Here is a 12,107-nt window from a genome sequence, read left to right as displayed (position 1 = left end):
ACATGTCACATGTTCCCACATACTGAGTGCCCAAAATTTAATTCCAAAGAGTCAATTTTTATCATTATTCTAACGTTTGTCTTTTGTAATATTCATTCTTATTCTCTCTGGGCCAGGGGAATTTTGATTATTTCCTTTTTGTGAGCCACTGCATGTAGGCATATGTATTTCATGTTGCACATTCTCTGAGCCTGCAAAAATATATGCCAGTTACCATTTTAAAGTTAGATTACTTAAAGTGTTATTGTGTGTCATAAAATATATTTGTAGTCAAAACTTACCTCCCTTTGACAACAACTTTGCCTTTCCCCTACAGTAGAATAGAGTTAACTCCCTTAGAATGGCACTGCAATCGCCTATGCTCAGGTGACAAGACGTTTACACTTGCACTGCACTTGACCAAAAAAAATAAAAAATCCCTCTCCCCTTGACAGTAGTGTTACTGACATGGCATTTACAATATGTATAAACTAAAAACATAGATATTTTAATTTCTTTCCTTTAGGGTCAACATACAGTAGTATACACAATGGAGACACAGGACCAAGTTGTCCCTTATTCCATGACCCCATTCTGTATGATACTTACTGAGGTGCATGCACAATTTGAGTAAAATCTACACTGATGTTCGACTACCCCAGGTACTATAAAATCAATGTCGATCTCGTCCAGGTGAGGACACCAGGGAGGTTCCCACTGTCAAGCATGATTATTGATGTATTTCTAAAGTACATGTCGAAATGGTGCATGCTTGGTAAAATCAATTCAAATTCGCTGTGTGGTTTGCAATGACTGGGTGCGGCATGACGTTGAACAACACGTCATAATTCATTGAGTCTGTTTGTTCTGTATTTCACAGGGAACTTTTTTACCTGCACCATTTTTCAAGGGTGCTTTTTTGTGGTAGCACCTTTCTCATGCCTCTTATTTTCGATCTTTCGATATGGAAAGCCACTTGGCCAGCACTCTCTCCCTTTTTAGAGATACAAATCCACAAAGTGTATGTATTTTCATATTTCATGCTCTTTGCATATTGTATTATGTATTCAATTTCATTATTTAGGTAAGTTGGTGTAAATATTTTGCGGTATTTCATATTTGGATTGAATTTCGCACATGGAAACACATTGAACTGTTTTCAAAGGCTTTTTATTGCTTTTTTTTTTTGTAATAGACGTTTTTTTTATGTTCGTTACCTTCGCCCAGTTACAGCTGAGTTTGAGAAATAATTAGGTAGGAACAAGATGTTAATCAACCTTCGTTGGACTTCTGTAGTTTTTTTAAATGTAGTGTTTCAAGCTGATGTGTTCTCTACTTTCAAACTCAGTAACCAGTTTGCTAATCGGGCAAGTAGGGAAAATAACAGAAACAAGCTAACAACTCACATTAATTTATTACAAAACAGAATATGTAGAAAAATACAAACTAAAACTTTACAGCTGATAAATGACACACTATTGCATCAGCTGGTTGATTCAGATCGGTTAAACTTTTACTTTTAAGCCACCCCGAAACCAACCCTGTTCTTATACAAACGTTACCCAAAAGCAAAAGATCCTAGTTCGTTTCCTACTCCAAATTTCCCCCAAACCAACCTAACACTATCAGAAGAAACCTAGCAAATACATGGCCTTGTCTACAGTTTAATGATCCACTCTTTAAACTTGGAGGGAATGACCCTGAAACAGGATCTGAGGGGCGATTTTACCTGATGTTACTTGGTTGACCGAAGCTAGACAACTGAGTACGGAAAGCCAGGACACTTATATAGAACGACCTCCGACATGGGTCAAAGTTCACCTACTGATCACTGATGTCTCCGCCAGTCAGAGCCTACCCAACATATTTAGCACCAACCACGTGGCCTACCCAATGTATCTAGCACTACGATGAACAGTCACCCCGATTGGAAAGTTATCCTGTAACAGAGGCAAGTGAAACAATGTGCTACAAGACAAACCAATACACAGTTATTCTATATGTGGTATGTAATGATGAAATATACACTTATGCACTCCCATGCCCCAACTTATGATAGAATTTAACCCAGTTTTTCTACATTTGCATAGCATTTTGGAATGTTTTATTGTATGTTAACTTTAGGAAATACTTAGTCGCTTTTGGCAGTTTTGTATGTAATTTTCTTTGGGCTAGAAATGCCATGCTGCCCAAATGCAGTGATTGAAGCTTTCGTAAAATATCCACACACGTGGATATTACCTATAAATATGGTCATTGCAGAATTATCTTTTGTGTAGCCACTTAGTTATACTGTACTCATTTACATGTAGCACATTCAGGTTTTTGGCCATAATTATGTATTTGTGTAGGAATATTTCACATTTATTCAACATTTATTGTGCTTAGGCATATTTTTGGAAATTTACATTGTTTAGGGCAATTTTGAATGTTTGTAACTTCAGGAACCGTGTACTTATTACTGTTTTTTGTATATTTCAGTTTTACCCTATATCTTCCTGTATCAACCTACCAACAAGAAGATTTCCAATAAATGATTAACTGGACTCCGAATATTGACTGTCATTTGTTGGAAGAGGGTGAATGCTAGGGCAGCATACTGTCCGTGTTTTATTTTCATGCAATTAGGTGCATCCTCAAAGAAATCGAGGCGCTGCTGCCACAGGACGGGTGCTGCTGCCACAGTAAATAATTAACACAATCTGTGTGCATACGAACGCATTTGCATTTGACATTGATCTGAAAATGGTTCTAACGGTGGTGGAGTGAAATCCACAAAGGAAGTCAGCAATGATATACTGTAACAAGGTTTACTACGTCAGAACTTCATTGTGTCGAGCAATGAATGGCGAGATGATCACATTAATTTTAAAAGGTAATGACGCTTTCACCATTTTGAAGGTGGAACATCCCCAAGACGCTGAAGATGACTGGAAAACATTTATGTTGGATGTGTTGAAAGGGTTCACTCATGTGGGTACCGTATAGTTGAACATATGCAGGTTCCAACCTCCTAGGTGAAGGGACAGCTCACGACGCACAGAAACAGTTCGTGACCAACGTCAAGGATGCCATCGCTGGTCCTTTTGATCTGCTGTGTGCCATCGAATGCTATCAAAATGTGCTGGAAAACGCCCAATTGAAAGTTGATGTGTTCAGCATGGAACTGTACATGTCTCTGAGTGACATACAGCTGAAGATTCATAAAGTGGTGGGCTACCAGCCATCAAAAAGTTAGGCTGGAACCCTGATATCAATTTCCCAAAGAATGTTGTGGTGGCGCCACATAGCTAAACGGGAATCGTGGCACCACTGCCTGAAGTACAATGATGAGGGACACTGCCACCTCAATATCCTCCGCAAGTACAGGCAATCAGCCATTGGCATGTCAATTGCAAAATGGTGCTGGCAGTCAGAGTGAACACAGTGGGGTTGTGCCTCATTTGGTTAAAATTCCTTTCGCCGCAACGTACAGCAGTCCAGACACAGCAGCAATGAAAACATACAGGTTTTGTCCTAGCCATGTGACCATTTCAGATGTTTTCTAATCCAGCCTCCGAGGTCGCTGCCTCCACGTGGTGGTGGTAGCTGTGTTGGTGGTAGTGCTGTCATTCCTCCTCCCATCAGAGACACGATCCCTTGCCTTTGAGTTAGGTTCCTGTTGGCCAAGTCACGCAACCTCTCTTCAATTCGATGTCTGCTGATCTTCTTGTCCACTTGTCCGAGTTTCATTTTCTGGTACACAATGCGTTCATTGAGCACATTCAGTTTGGCTATGTTGTTGACCAGTAATCCGTGCATGGCTGGCGTGGTTTTGTCCAACCCTCACAGTTCGTGGAGGTCATAAGGGGTTTTGTCCATCGTGGACAGTATGTTGTTGAGTCTGTCCGTTCTTGAACACTTTGCAGTGCTCTCTTAAATCATCTTCATCCAAAGCGGCATTGAGGTTGGGAAGCAGAGCTATTGGTGGTCTTGTTGGTTGTCAGTTTGACTCAGATGATGCCAATGCTGTGGAGTCTGGCCAGTGTCAACAAAATGAACATTTTTCCTGACTAGATGTTCACGAGAGCGGCGTACGAGGAGAATTCAGTTAGAGCTTCCGTTCACCATTGATCATGAACTTGGAGTAGTCGCAATACGTGATTTGACATATTTTTTATCTTGTTTCAGCGCATCATAATAATTGTTCACGGTCGTCTTCAGGAGTTCAGCACTTATGTCGTCACCCTTGAATGAGAACGCTCCTTCATCCTGCAGAGGCTGCACGTTGAATCATCCATTGGAATGTTGTCCATCTTTGTATTAATCAAATAATATTCTGTGTGTAACTTAACAAACATGTCGCGATACACACAAAAGCTTGAACCTTTCCAAAAACTGAGGGAACCTCTCAGTGTCAGTCTGTGAATGTAACCAACAATTGCTACTTGTTCAGTTTCCCAACCTGATAGAAAATCATCCCCGGCACGGTTTGATTGGCATTCAACATCGCTTTGACTTCCAACAATGATAAGCACAAAGTCATGCAGAAGCTTGGTTGCACCATCGTCAAGAAAATCACCATTAAAATCAGCAGCAAAGAGCTGCTGAGCATCAACAACAGTGATGTACTTTACTGCTACATGGATCTCCGGAGAATGGAGAAAGAACGTAACGACAATGCGTGTAAAAAATCTATATATGCAATTTAAAGTGACTTGGTTGTGCATGGGGTATGATTTCACGACGGGTCAGCTTGCCAACATCATGCAGGCTGAACAAGCCATTGCCAAGCCAACCAAGTTTACTTGATGCTTGAGGGACACACACCATTTCAGGATGATATTGTCATCATTGCTCAAGGTGTCAGAGGAGGAGAATGCTGCCATCTCCCCCAAACAATAGATGCTGAAGGAGGAATGAGCGATTGATACTGTTACCTGAAAAAAGAAGCATCCCAAGTAAGTAGCCGCCAGTTACAAAATGGATAGCTGCTGCAGTGACATGTGGCGTCATCTGCATATCTATAAAAAATTCATGATGACAGCAGCACAGCCAACACAAGCACCTAAAAAAACCCAGTCAATTAGAAGTAAATGTTCGTCAACAATGCGTATCTTGTTGCTGTTTTCACCAAACAACAGACACACAAGCTCAATTTCAACCCACAACCCGTGGGCATGCTCGTGTTCGACTTGGCCACCAAAGACATGCTCATCAAGCGAGGCATCATTCCGGAAAACATAATGAAATAAAAACAATGTAAATACATACATCATCATGGATGATTGTTGGCCGGGCATAAGTTAATGCTCTGGCCTTTTCAGGTAGTAATTAGCTTTTCTCCAAATTGCGAACACAGAATGTGGCTGAAGTGGAAGTCAAACATCACGACAAGGCTGTGGAGAAACCGCATGCCGAATACGCCAAAAACAGGTTTAGAGAATTGATTTCATCAACACCAGGCTCATGTGCAAAAACCACGCCGAGAATAGCACCTGCTCACTGGCAAACGACTTGAACATCTCAGCGACATACTCTTTCTCTCTCAGTGTTACACACCTTCTAAATCACAGCAAATCCGGGAGCTGATCATCGCGGCGCTGAGTTTGGCCCTGGCCATGTTCGTTGCTAAACAATGAGACTAGAACACATTTATGTGCGCATATAATCATGGGATAACCTTTCAACTGCAAGTAAATGCTTTTGGCAAAACTGAGACCTGTGGCACCGCTGAATACTGTGACATGCACATGATGTCTATTTGAACAGGTTTTGTCAACTACACGTGTGAAGTGTGCAGGATTCAGGTGAAATGCCATGCTATTGTAAGGCCCATGGAGTGGATATGGTTCATAGCCGTCTCATCAACGAAAAGACCACCTCAACGAAATCAACCGACTGCTGAGGATCAAAATCTAATGTAAATCTAACAGTTTAGGAAATCATTGCTGTTCATAGCTCTCAAAGTTTAACTATGCAACGTGTTGGTGGTGCTTGACTTGGCATCTGAACATAGCATCAATGCCAACCGTTCGATAATTGAAAAAGCTTGCCAAAGAACACGGAGTGATCGGTTACTCTCGTTTGAGGAAATATCAGCTTGAAGATGTTTGACATTCCTCCTCGCGAACCACTTCCCTCGGTGAAACACTCACTCAAGATCCCAGTGAAGGAACATGGTCTCAGAGGTTCTTCACATTGTTATGAGAGTGTATTTTCTGCAAAAATGTGAGAATCTATGGAACGCTTTATGTGCGAGCAATTGGTTTTGGCGCAGACACGGTCAGTCATGTTGATCTACACATAGCCAAGTATGAACCTTTCAAAGGAGGATCGTACATGGACCTGCCACCGTACTACAAGAAAAAGCAAGCAAAAACAAGGCAACGATTGCCTGTGGGTGATGCAATGTTTCCAACTAACTTGCATTTGGACAGACTTTTCAGCTACCCCAAAGATGACAGACTTGACTGAGAGCAGAGCCATCAATATCTTCACACATGAAGGGAACAAAACAATCGTACACTGGCCCAGTCCCCTCATGAACAAACGTGGACACAAGACCATCAATGTATTCATGATCCAACAAAAAGAGAGTTATCACTACGCGTAGATAAAAAATTTTAGCAGACTGTTGTATGACCAATCAAACCACAAGGAAAAGAAACACTTCTGTGAACAGTACCTGCACAGCTTCATGCGATCCTACCTGCTTGCTGGAGTCACACTGGGAGGATTGCGAAGTCATGGGACAGATGGCCCTCCAAAACGTCGTCATACGCACAATATCAAGTCAAATAGTCCACATCCTACAGAGCAAACTGGGGGCATTGGACACAACATTGCAGTTAGTGTCGGAATTTGACAGTGTGGTCATCATCCTGCAAAATCTGCCAGCGGAATCCATGCTGATCATCTAAGTTGACCTTGGCGAACCACAGGGGGGGTAACAACGTCGAAATCGTGAAAGGCATCAAACTCAAGTGGACCAAACAACAGAAAACCAATAAAAGATTATGGTTAAAATACAAGAGCCCCAAGTCGGATGCCAACAGGTAGGTGTTTATCCCAGTCAGCAGTCTGCTTTGCATTCAACAAATCACATGGGTGCAGAAGGTACAGTTGTGTGTTCGTGTGCAGATGCAGCAAGTGCAATAACACTTCACATGGGATGGCCAGCTGCATTTGAGAACCAGGAGTCTCATGATGGGACACTTTTAGATCACTAAGAAATCAAGTGACTTCTGCAGTTAGAAAGGCCAAGAATGATTATACGACAAAATGAGACACTCAACCAATTATCATTGCACAAAACTATGGTGGCATTTGGTAAAAAACTATATGAAAGAAAAATCAGAAAGTATCTCCTTTCCTTCTCTTACCCTCAATAATGAAGTTGATCAAGGGCCAGAATCAATCTTCAAAATATAACCTTGAACAACAATAGTAAATATATGAGTGATTTGTATCTTTCAAAGCAGGATGTCGAAGATTGCCATTTTTAAATATTACCAAAGCAACTGGGCCAGATGGTATTGGAAGCCGCTTCTTACGTTTGGTATCCTCCTAATTGTCACTAACATTAATTAACCTTTCAAACAAGTCACTTCATACATCAGTTTTCCCAGACACATGGAAAGAATCATCAGTCACACCAATCCACAAGAAACGTAATATTAAACACTGTTTTAACTACAGGCCAGTTGCCTGAATATCTTGTTAACTGTAAACTTGTATATTGAAATGTGTCTTTAACTCTGTGAGAGAAATTTACAATCTGGATTCATGCCAGGAGATTTAACAACTTACCAACTACGTATAATTTTTACCGCTAAGGCTTCAGACAACGGAAAAGAAGTAAGCAAGGTATTTGATGTTATAATCAATGATCCCCATACGAGTGCATTTACTTTTAACTCAGATTTAGACAGAACATCAAATTGGGCCGAAACCTGGCAAGCAAAATTTAATCCAAACAAAACCAAAACTATCCAGTTTTCACACACGACCAAACCTTCTCTGAAATCTCCACTCTTGATGAAGGGCACACATATAAACAAAGAACAGACTCAAAAAAATGAAGACATTACTTTACAGGTAAACCTCCTTTGGCATTCCCACATTAATGAAATGATAAGGAAAATAAGTACTGTAAATACAGACTATTATGCAAAACTGTCAAAAAAATGTATAAATCTTTTCTTTTACCTTTATTTGATTATGGCTGCCATCGCTGTGACAATCGTACAAATGAACAGTCTTTGTCACTACAGCACCTTCCCTTAGATGCCTTACACACAATACATGGTAAAGTTAGAGGTACGAACCATGTGAAACTATATCATGAGACAAATTGGACTTCCTTAGCGAAACAGAAATTTCTAAACATTATTTTACAAAATGGTAAACAATATGGTTCATGAATATCTTTGTGGTCTTGCTCCAGGGAATGTTTCTGATAGGAACAATGAAAAATATTAGAGCATAAGACGCAAACCTCCTATTTGTTATAATTTCATCTGCATTCTTAAAGATCGCATATACACTAGTACATACAGTGGAAGCCCTCAAAACCGGCATCTCTCCAATTCGGTATGCTTTCAATGTCAGCAATAGAGGTTTTTTGGGTGTTTTTTTATTATTCCAGATCAAATTGTTACATGATACATAAAAGATCTAGATGATCTTAGACAGCATATTTTACTAGTGAATATCTGGTTTTTAGAGTTGAACATGCACAGGGCACACAAACATTCACATACACACATCAGCATTCACACCTTTGTAGTATAATGACTATTATAAGACCCAGCAGATACAAAAAGGATTTAGTTTGATATGTGATCAAGATAGTTATCAGCATTAGAATTTGGTCCCAGCAGAAGCTAGTTAATTTATGATCATTCGCATGCCCTCTAATCCAGCGTCAACCTACCCAGTACTACGGCACAATAAAAACCACCCAGTTGACTTTTTGTACAGTAGTTAACGCTCACAAAACCAGTATTCGTTATCTTGGCTTTCCTGTTAATTGGCTGCACATGTATTAACAACACTGTGGATTACAGTTAAGTATGTTGGTTAAGCATAAGTATGTTTTGAAAAATGAAAGTTATAGGTTTATACAATCTACTGCCATTTAATCTTGTTATCTGCTTTGCATATTTCCTGAAATGAAATTTGTTTTCATAGATGATTCTGTCACAATCGCTTGTTGTTATAATGGTTATAATGTTCTTGTAGTTCTGTTACCAGCAGTGTCATGGAAAATCCTTCTGCTCATCACTCAAAAACGTATCTAACCATGAGTAGTAAGTAGTTTTGATCACTTTAACATGATGAAAACAAACAATAATCTAATTGCTTCTGAAACTGACTCCAGACCCTGACACCACGATTTAAAAAAAATGGCCACACCCTGTCGTGAGTGAGTGAGTGAGTTTAGTTTTACACAGCACTTGCATATCTCTCTCGCGCATGCAGGCATGCACATACACTATATTGAACAACAGTCATTAGTCCAGTCAATTTTTGTAAAAAAAAAATACATCTAGAACAAATTGCCAAAGATTGCACAACAACATATTAAAAATGTAGAGAAATCGTATGAGGGAACATTTTGAAATGTTGCCTTGAAATTGGCTAGCATAGGGCTTTTTCTGAGAAAAAATAACATTTGAAAATCGTTTAGCATTGGAAAAATACCAAACTATTTCAATGTTACTTGCTAGTAAATGTTCCTTGATAATTAGTATGTATGGTACTGACTTGCCACCACATTAATGATATAAATGTTTACGTCAATTAATTAAATTAGCACTCTTTTATCCAGATACTCTTTATGGATGAATGAAACCATTCACCGTGAAATGTTGTGCAAAGTTCAATAAGTTTTTGAAATAAAACGTTTATCACGTCAACAATGAATCACTAAATGCATTTAAGTCACACTAACAGGAATATGAGTCATTGTTTGTTTTTCACTAATTATGCTTACAATAGATGGCATTGCTGAGATTGTTTAGTCAAATTCATACGTGAAAATACATGCCATCAAGGAATTGGTACAACTGAATACCCTACATTCAGCACATGCAATAGAGCACTCAAGTCCATGTTTTCTACACGTGCACCTTCCACTGTTACCGACTGTTTTAAATTTACAATGTATGACTCTAAGGAAATTGTCAGGAGCAGGTGGTTTGTCTGTTGTTCTTGGGTAAAGTTTCCCATTGACTTGTACCCATCCCCAGTCTTCAGGATCAAGGTTGCCAGATTTGCCCATCCATTCCTGAACTGTGATAACTGGCCGCAGCTGAAGCTGGAGGAAGTGTATGTACTTGTACACATGCAGAGCTAGTTGCCACTTTTTCCGAGAACCTGCGATATGGAAGGTCATCTAACCTTTCTCCTGGCTGACTGTTGTATAAACATACTAAGGCTCCCTCGCCTGCTGCCACGATCTCTTCTCTAGAGCATAAGAGGATCCTGAAGAAAACTCATGAGCATGCTTTCTAAACTGATTGTCATGGATTTTCTTCAGAACCTGTCCTTTTCCTATTCCAAGAATGAATGGAATTGTCCCTACTTGCTCATGAACATTGCATCCAATCAAGGACTTTGTGATGTTGTTGCCAACTTCTTTTGCCCTGTTAGCATTTCCTGCACCATCAGCTGTAAACCCAGTGACAATGTTGCACAGAGTGGGATTAGAATCAAATGGATCTCTTTCTTGGAGAAACTCAAGTAGTTTCATTGTGTCCGTGTCATCATGTACGAGGGTTGGCTGAAAAGTTCTAAGCCTCACTGTGAAAAAAAGTTACAAAGTCCACGTTTGTAGTTTATTTTTCTACATAGTCCCCTTCCGAGTTCACACACTTTTGCCAGCGATGCTGCAAGGCCCGAATCTTCAGCTACCCTAAAAAACTCAGTCACAGCAGAAATGGCGTCATCATTACTTGCAAAATGGCGACCGGCGAGTTCCTTTTTCATTTTGGGGAACAGGTGGAAGTCAGAAGGAGCCAAATCAGGTGAATAAGGAGGATGGTCAATGAGTTCAAAGCCACAATCGCGGATTGTTGACATGGCCACCACCGATTTCTGAACAGGCGCATTGTCTTGGTGGAAGAGGACACCTTTAGCGATCATCCCTCGTCGTTTGGCTTTGATTGCTTCTCGCAACTGGTTCAGTAGATCAGCATAGTATCTGCGGTTGATAGTTTGACCTTTTTCAAGATAATCAATGAGCAGAATACCCCTGGAATCCCAAAAGACTGATGCCATCACCTTTCCAGCTAAAGGAACAGACTTGGCTTTCTTCGGAGCTGTTGAATCAGGATGCTTCCACGGTTTTGACTGTAGTTTTGTTTCTGGTTGAAAGTGATGTATCCAGGTCTCATCCATGGTTACAAATCGTGCCACAAAATCATCGGGATCTGCTTCAAAACGACGCAAATTGTCAAGGGACGTCTGGAACCTGACACGTTTCTGTTCTGCTGTCAAGAGCTTTGGCACCCATCTTGCAGAAACTTTAGTCATTCCTAATTCGTTGGTGATAATATGCTCAACCCTCTCATGAGAGATGCCCACTACACTAGCAATATGTCGAGTAGTCAATCGTTGATCATCCATCAACATATCGAGCACTCGCGTGACGTTTTCTGGAGTGGTTGCTGTTGAAGGCCTTCCTGAGCGTGGGTCATCATCAAGGCTTTGTCTGCCACGCTTAAATTCAGCAGCCCACTTCTTTGCTGTGGGCTTTGCCTCTTATTTTCGATCTTTCGATATGGAAAGCCACTTGGCCAGCACTCTCTCCCTTTTTAGAGATACAAATCCACAAAGTGTATGTATTTTCATATTTCATGCTCTTTGCATATTGTATTATGTATTCAATTTCATTATTTAGGTAAGTTGGTGTAAATATTTTGCGGTATTTCATATTTGGATTGAATTTCGCACATGGAAACACATTGAACTGTTTTCAAAGGCTTTTTATTGCTTTTTTTTTTTGTAATAGACGTTTTTTTTATGTTCGTTACCTTCGCCCAGTTACAGCTGAGTTTGAGAAATAATTAGGTAGGAACAAGATGTTAATCAACCTTCGTTGGACTTCTGTAGTTTTTTTAAATGTAGTGTTTCAAGCTGAT

At 40.1% G+C, this 12,107-nt stretch overlaps 1 protein-coding gene across 1 annotated transcript in view; it reads right to left on the bottom strand.

The window, feature by feature from the left end:
* The window catches only part of LOC137297168 (leucine-rich repeat-containing protein 74B-like), a 614,612-nt gene that overhangs the window by 370,941 nt on the left and 231,564 nt on the right, over nt 1-12,107 (bottom strand). The gene's annotated exons all lie outside the window — the stretch shown is intronic.

This window comes from Haliotis asinina, chromosome 9 (genome assembly GCF_037392515.1).
Source record: "Haliotis asinina isolate JCU_RB_2024 chromosome 9, JCU_Hal_asi_v2, whole genome shotgun sequence".
NCBI lineage: Eukaryota > Metazoa > Mollusca > Gastropoda > Lepetellida > Haliotidae > Haliotis > Haliotis asinina.
This window is presented reverse-complemented; position numbering and strand designations above follow the sequence as displayed.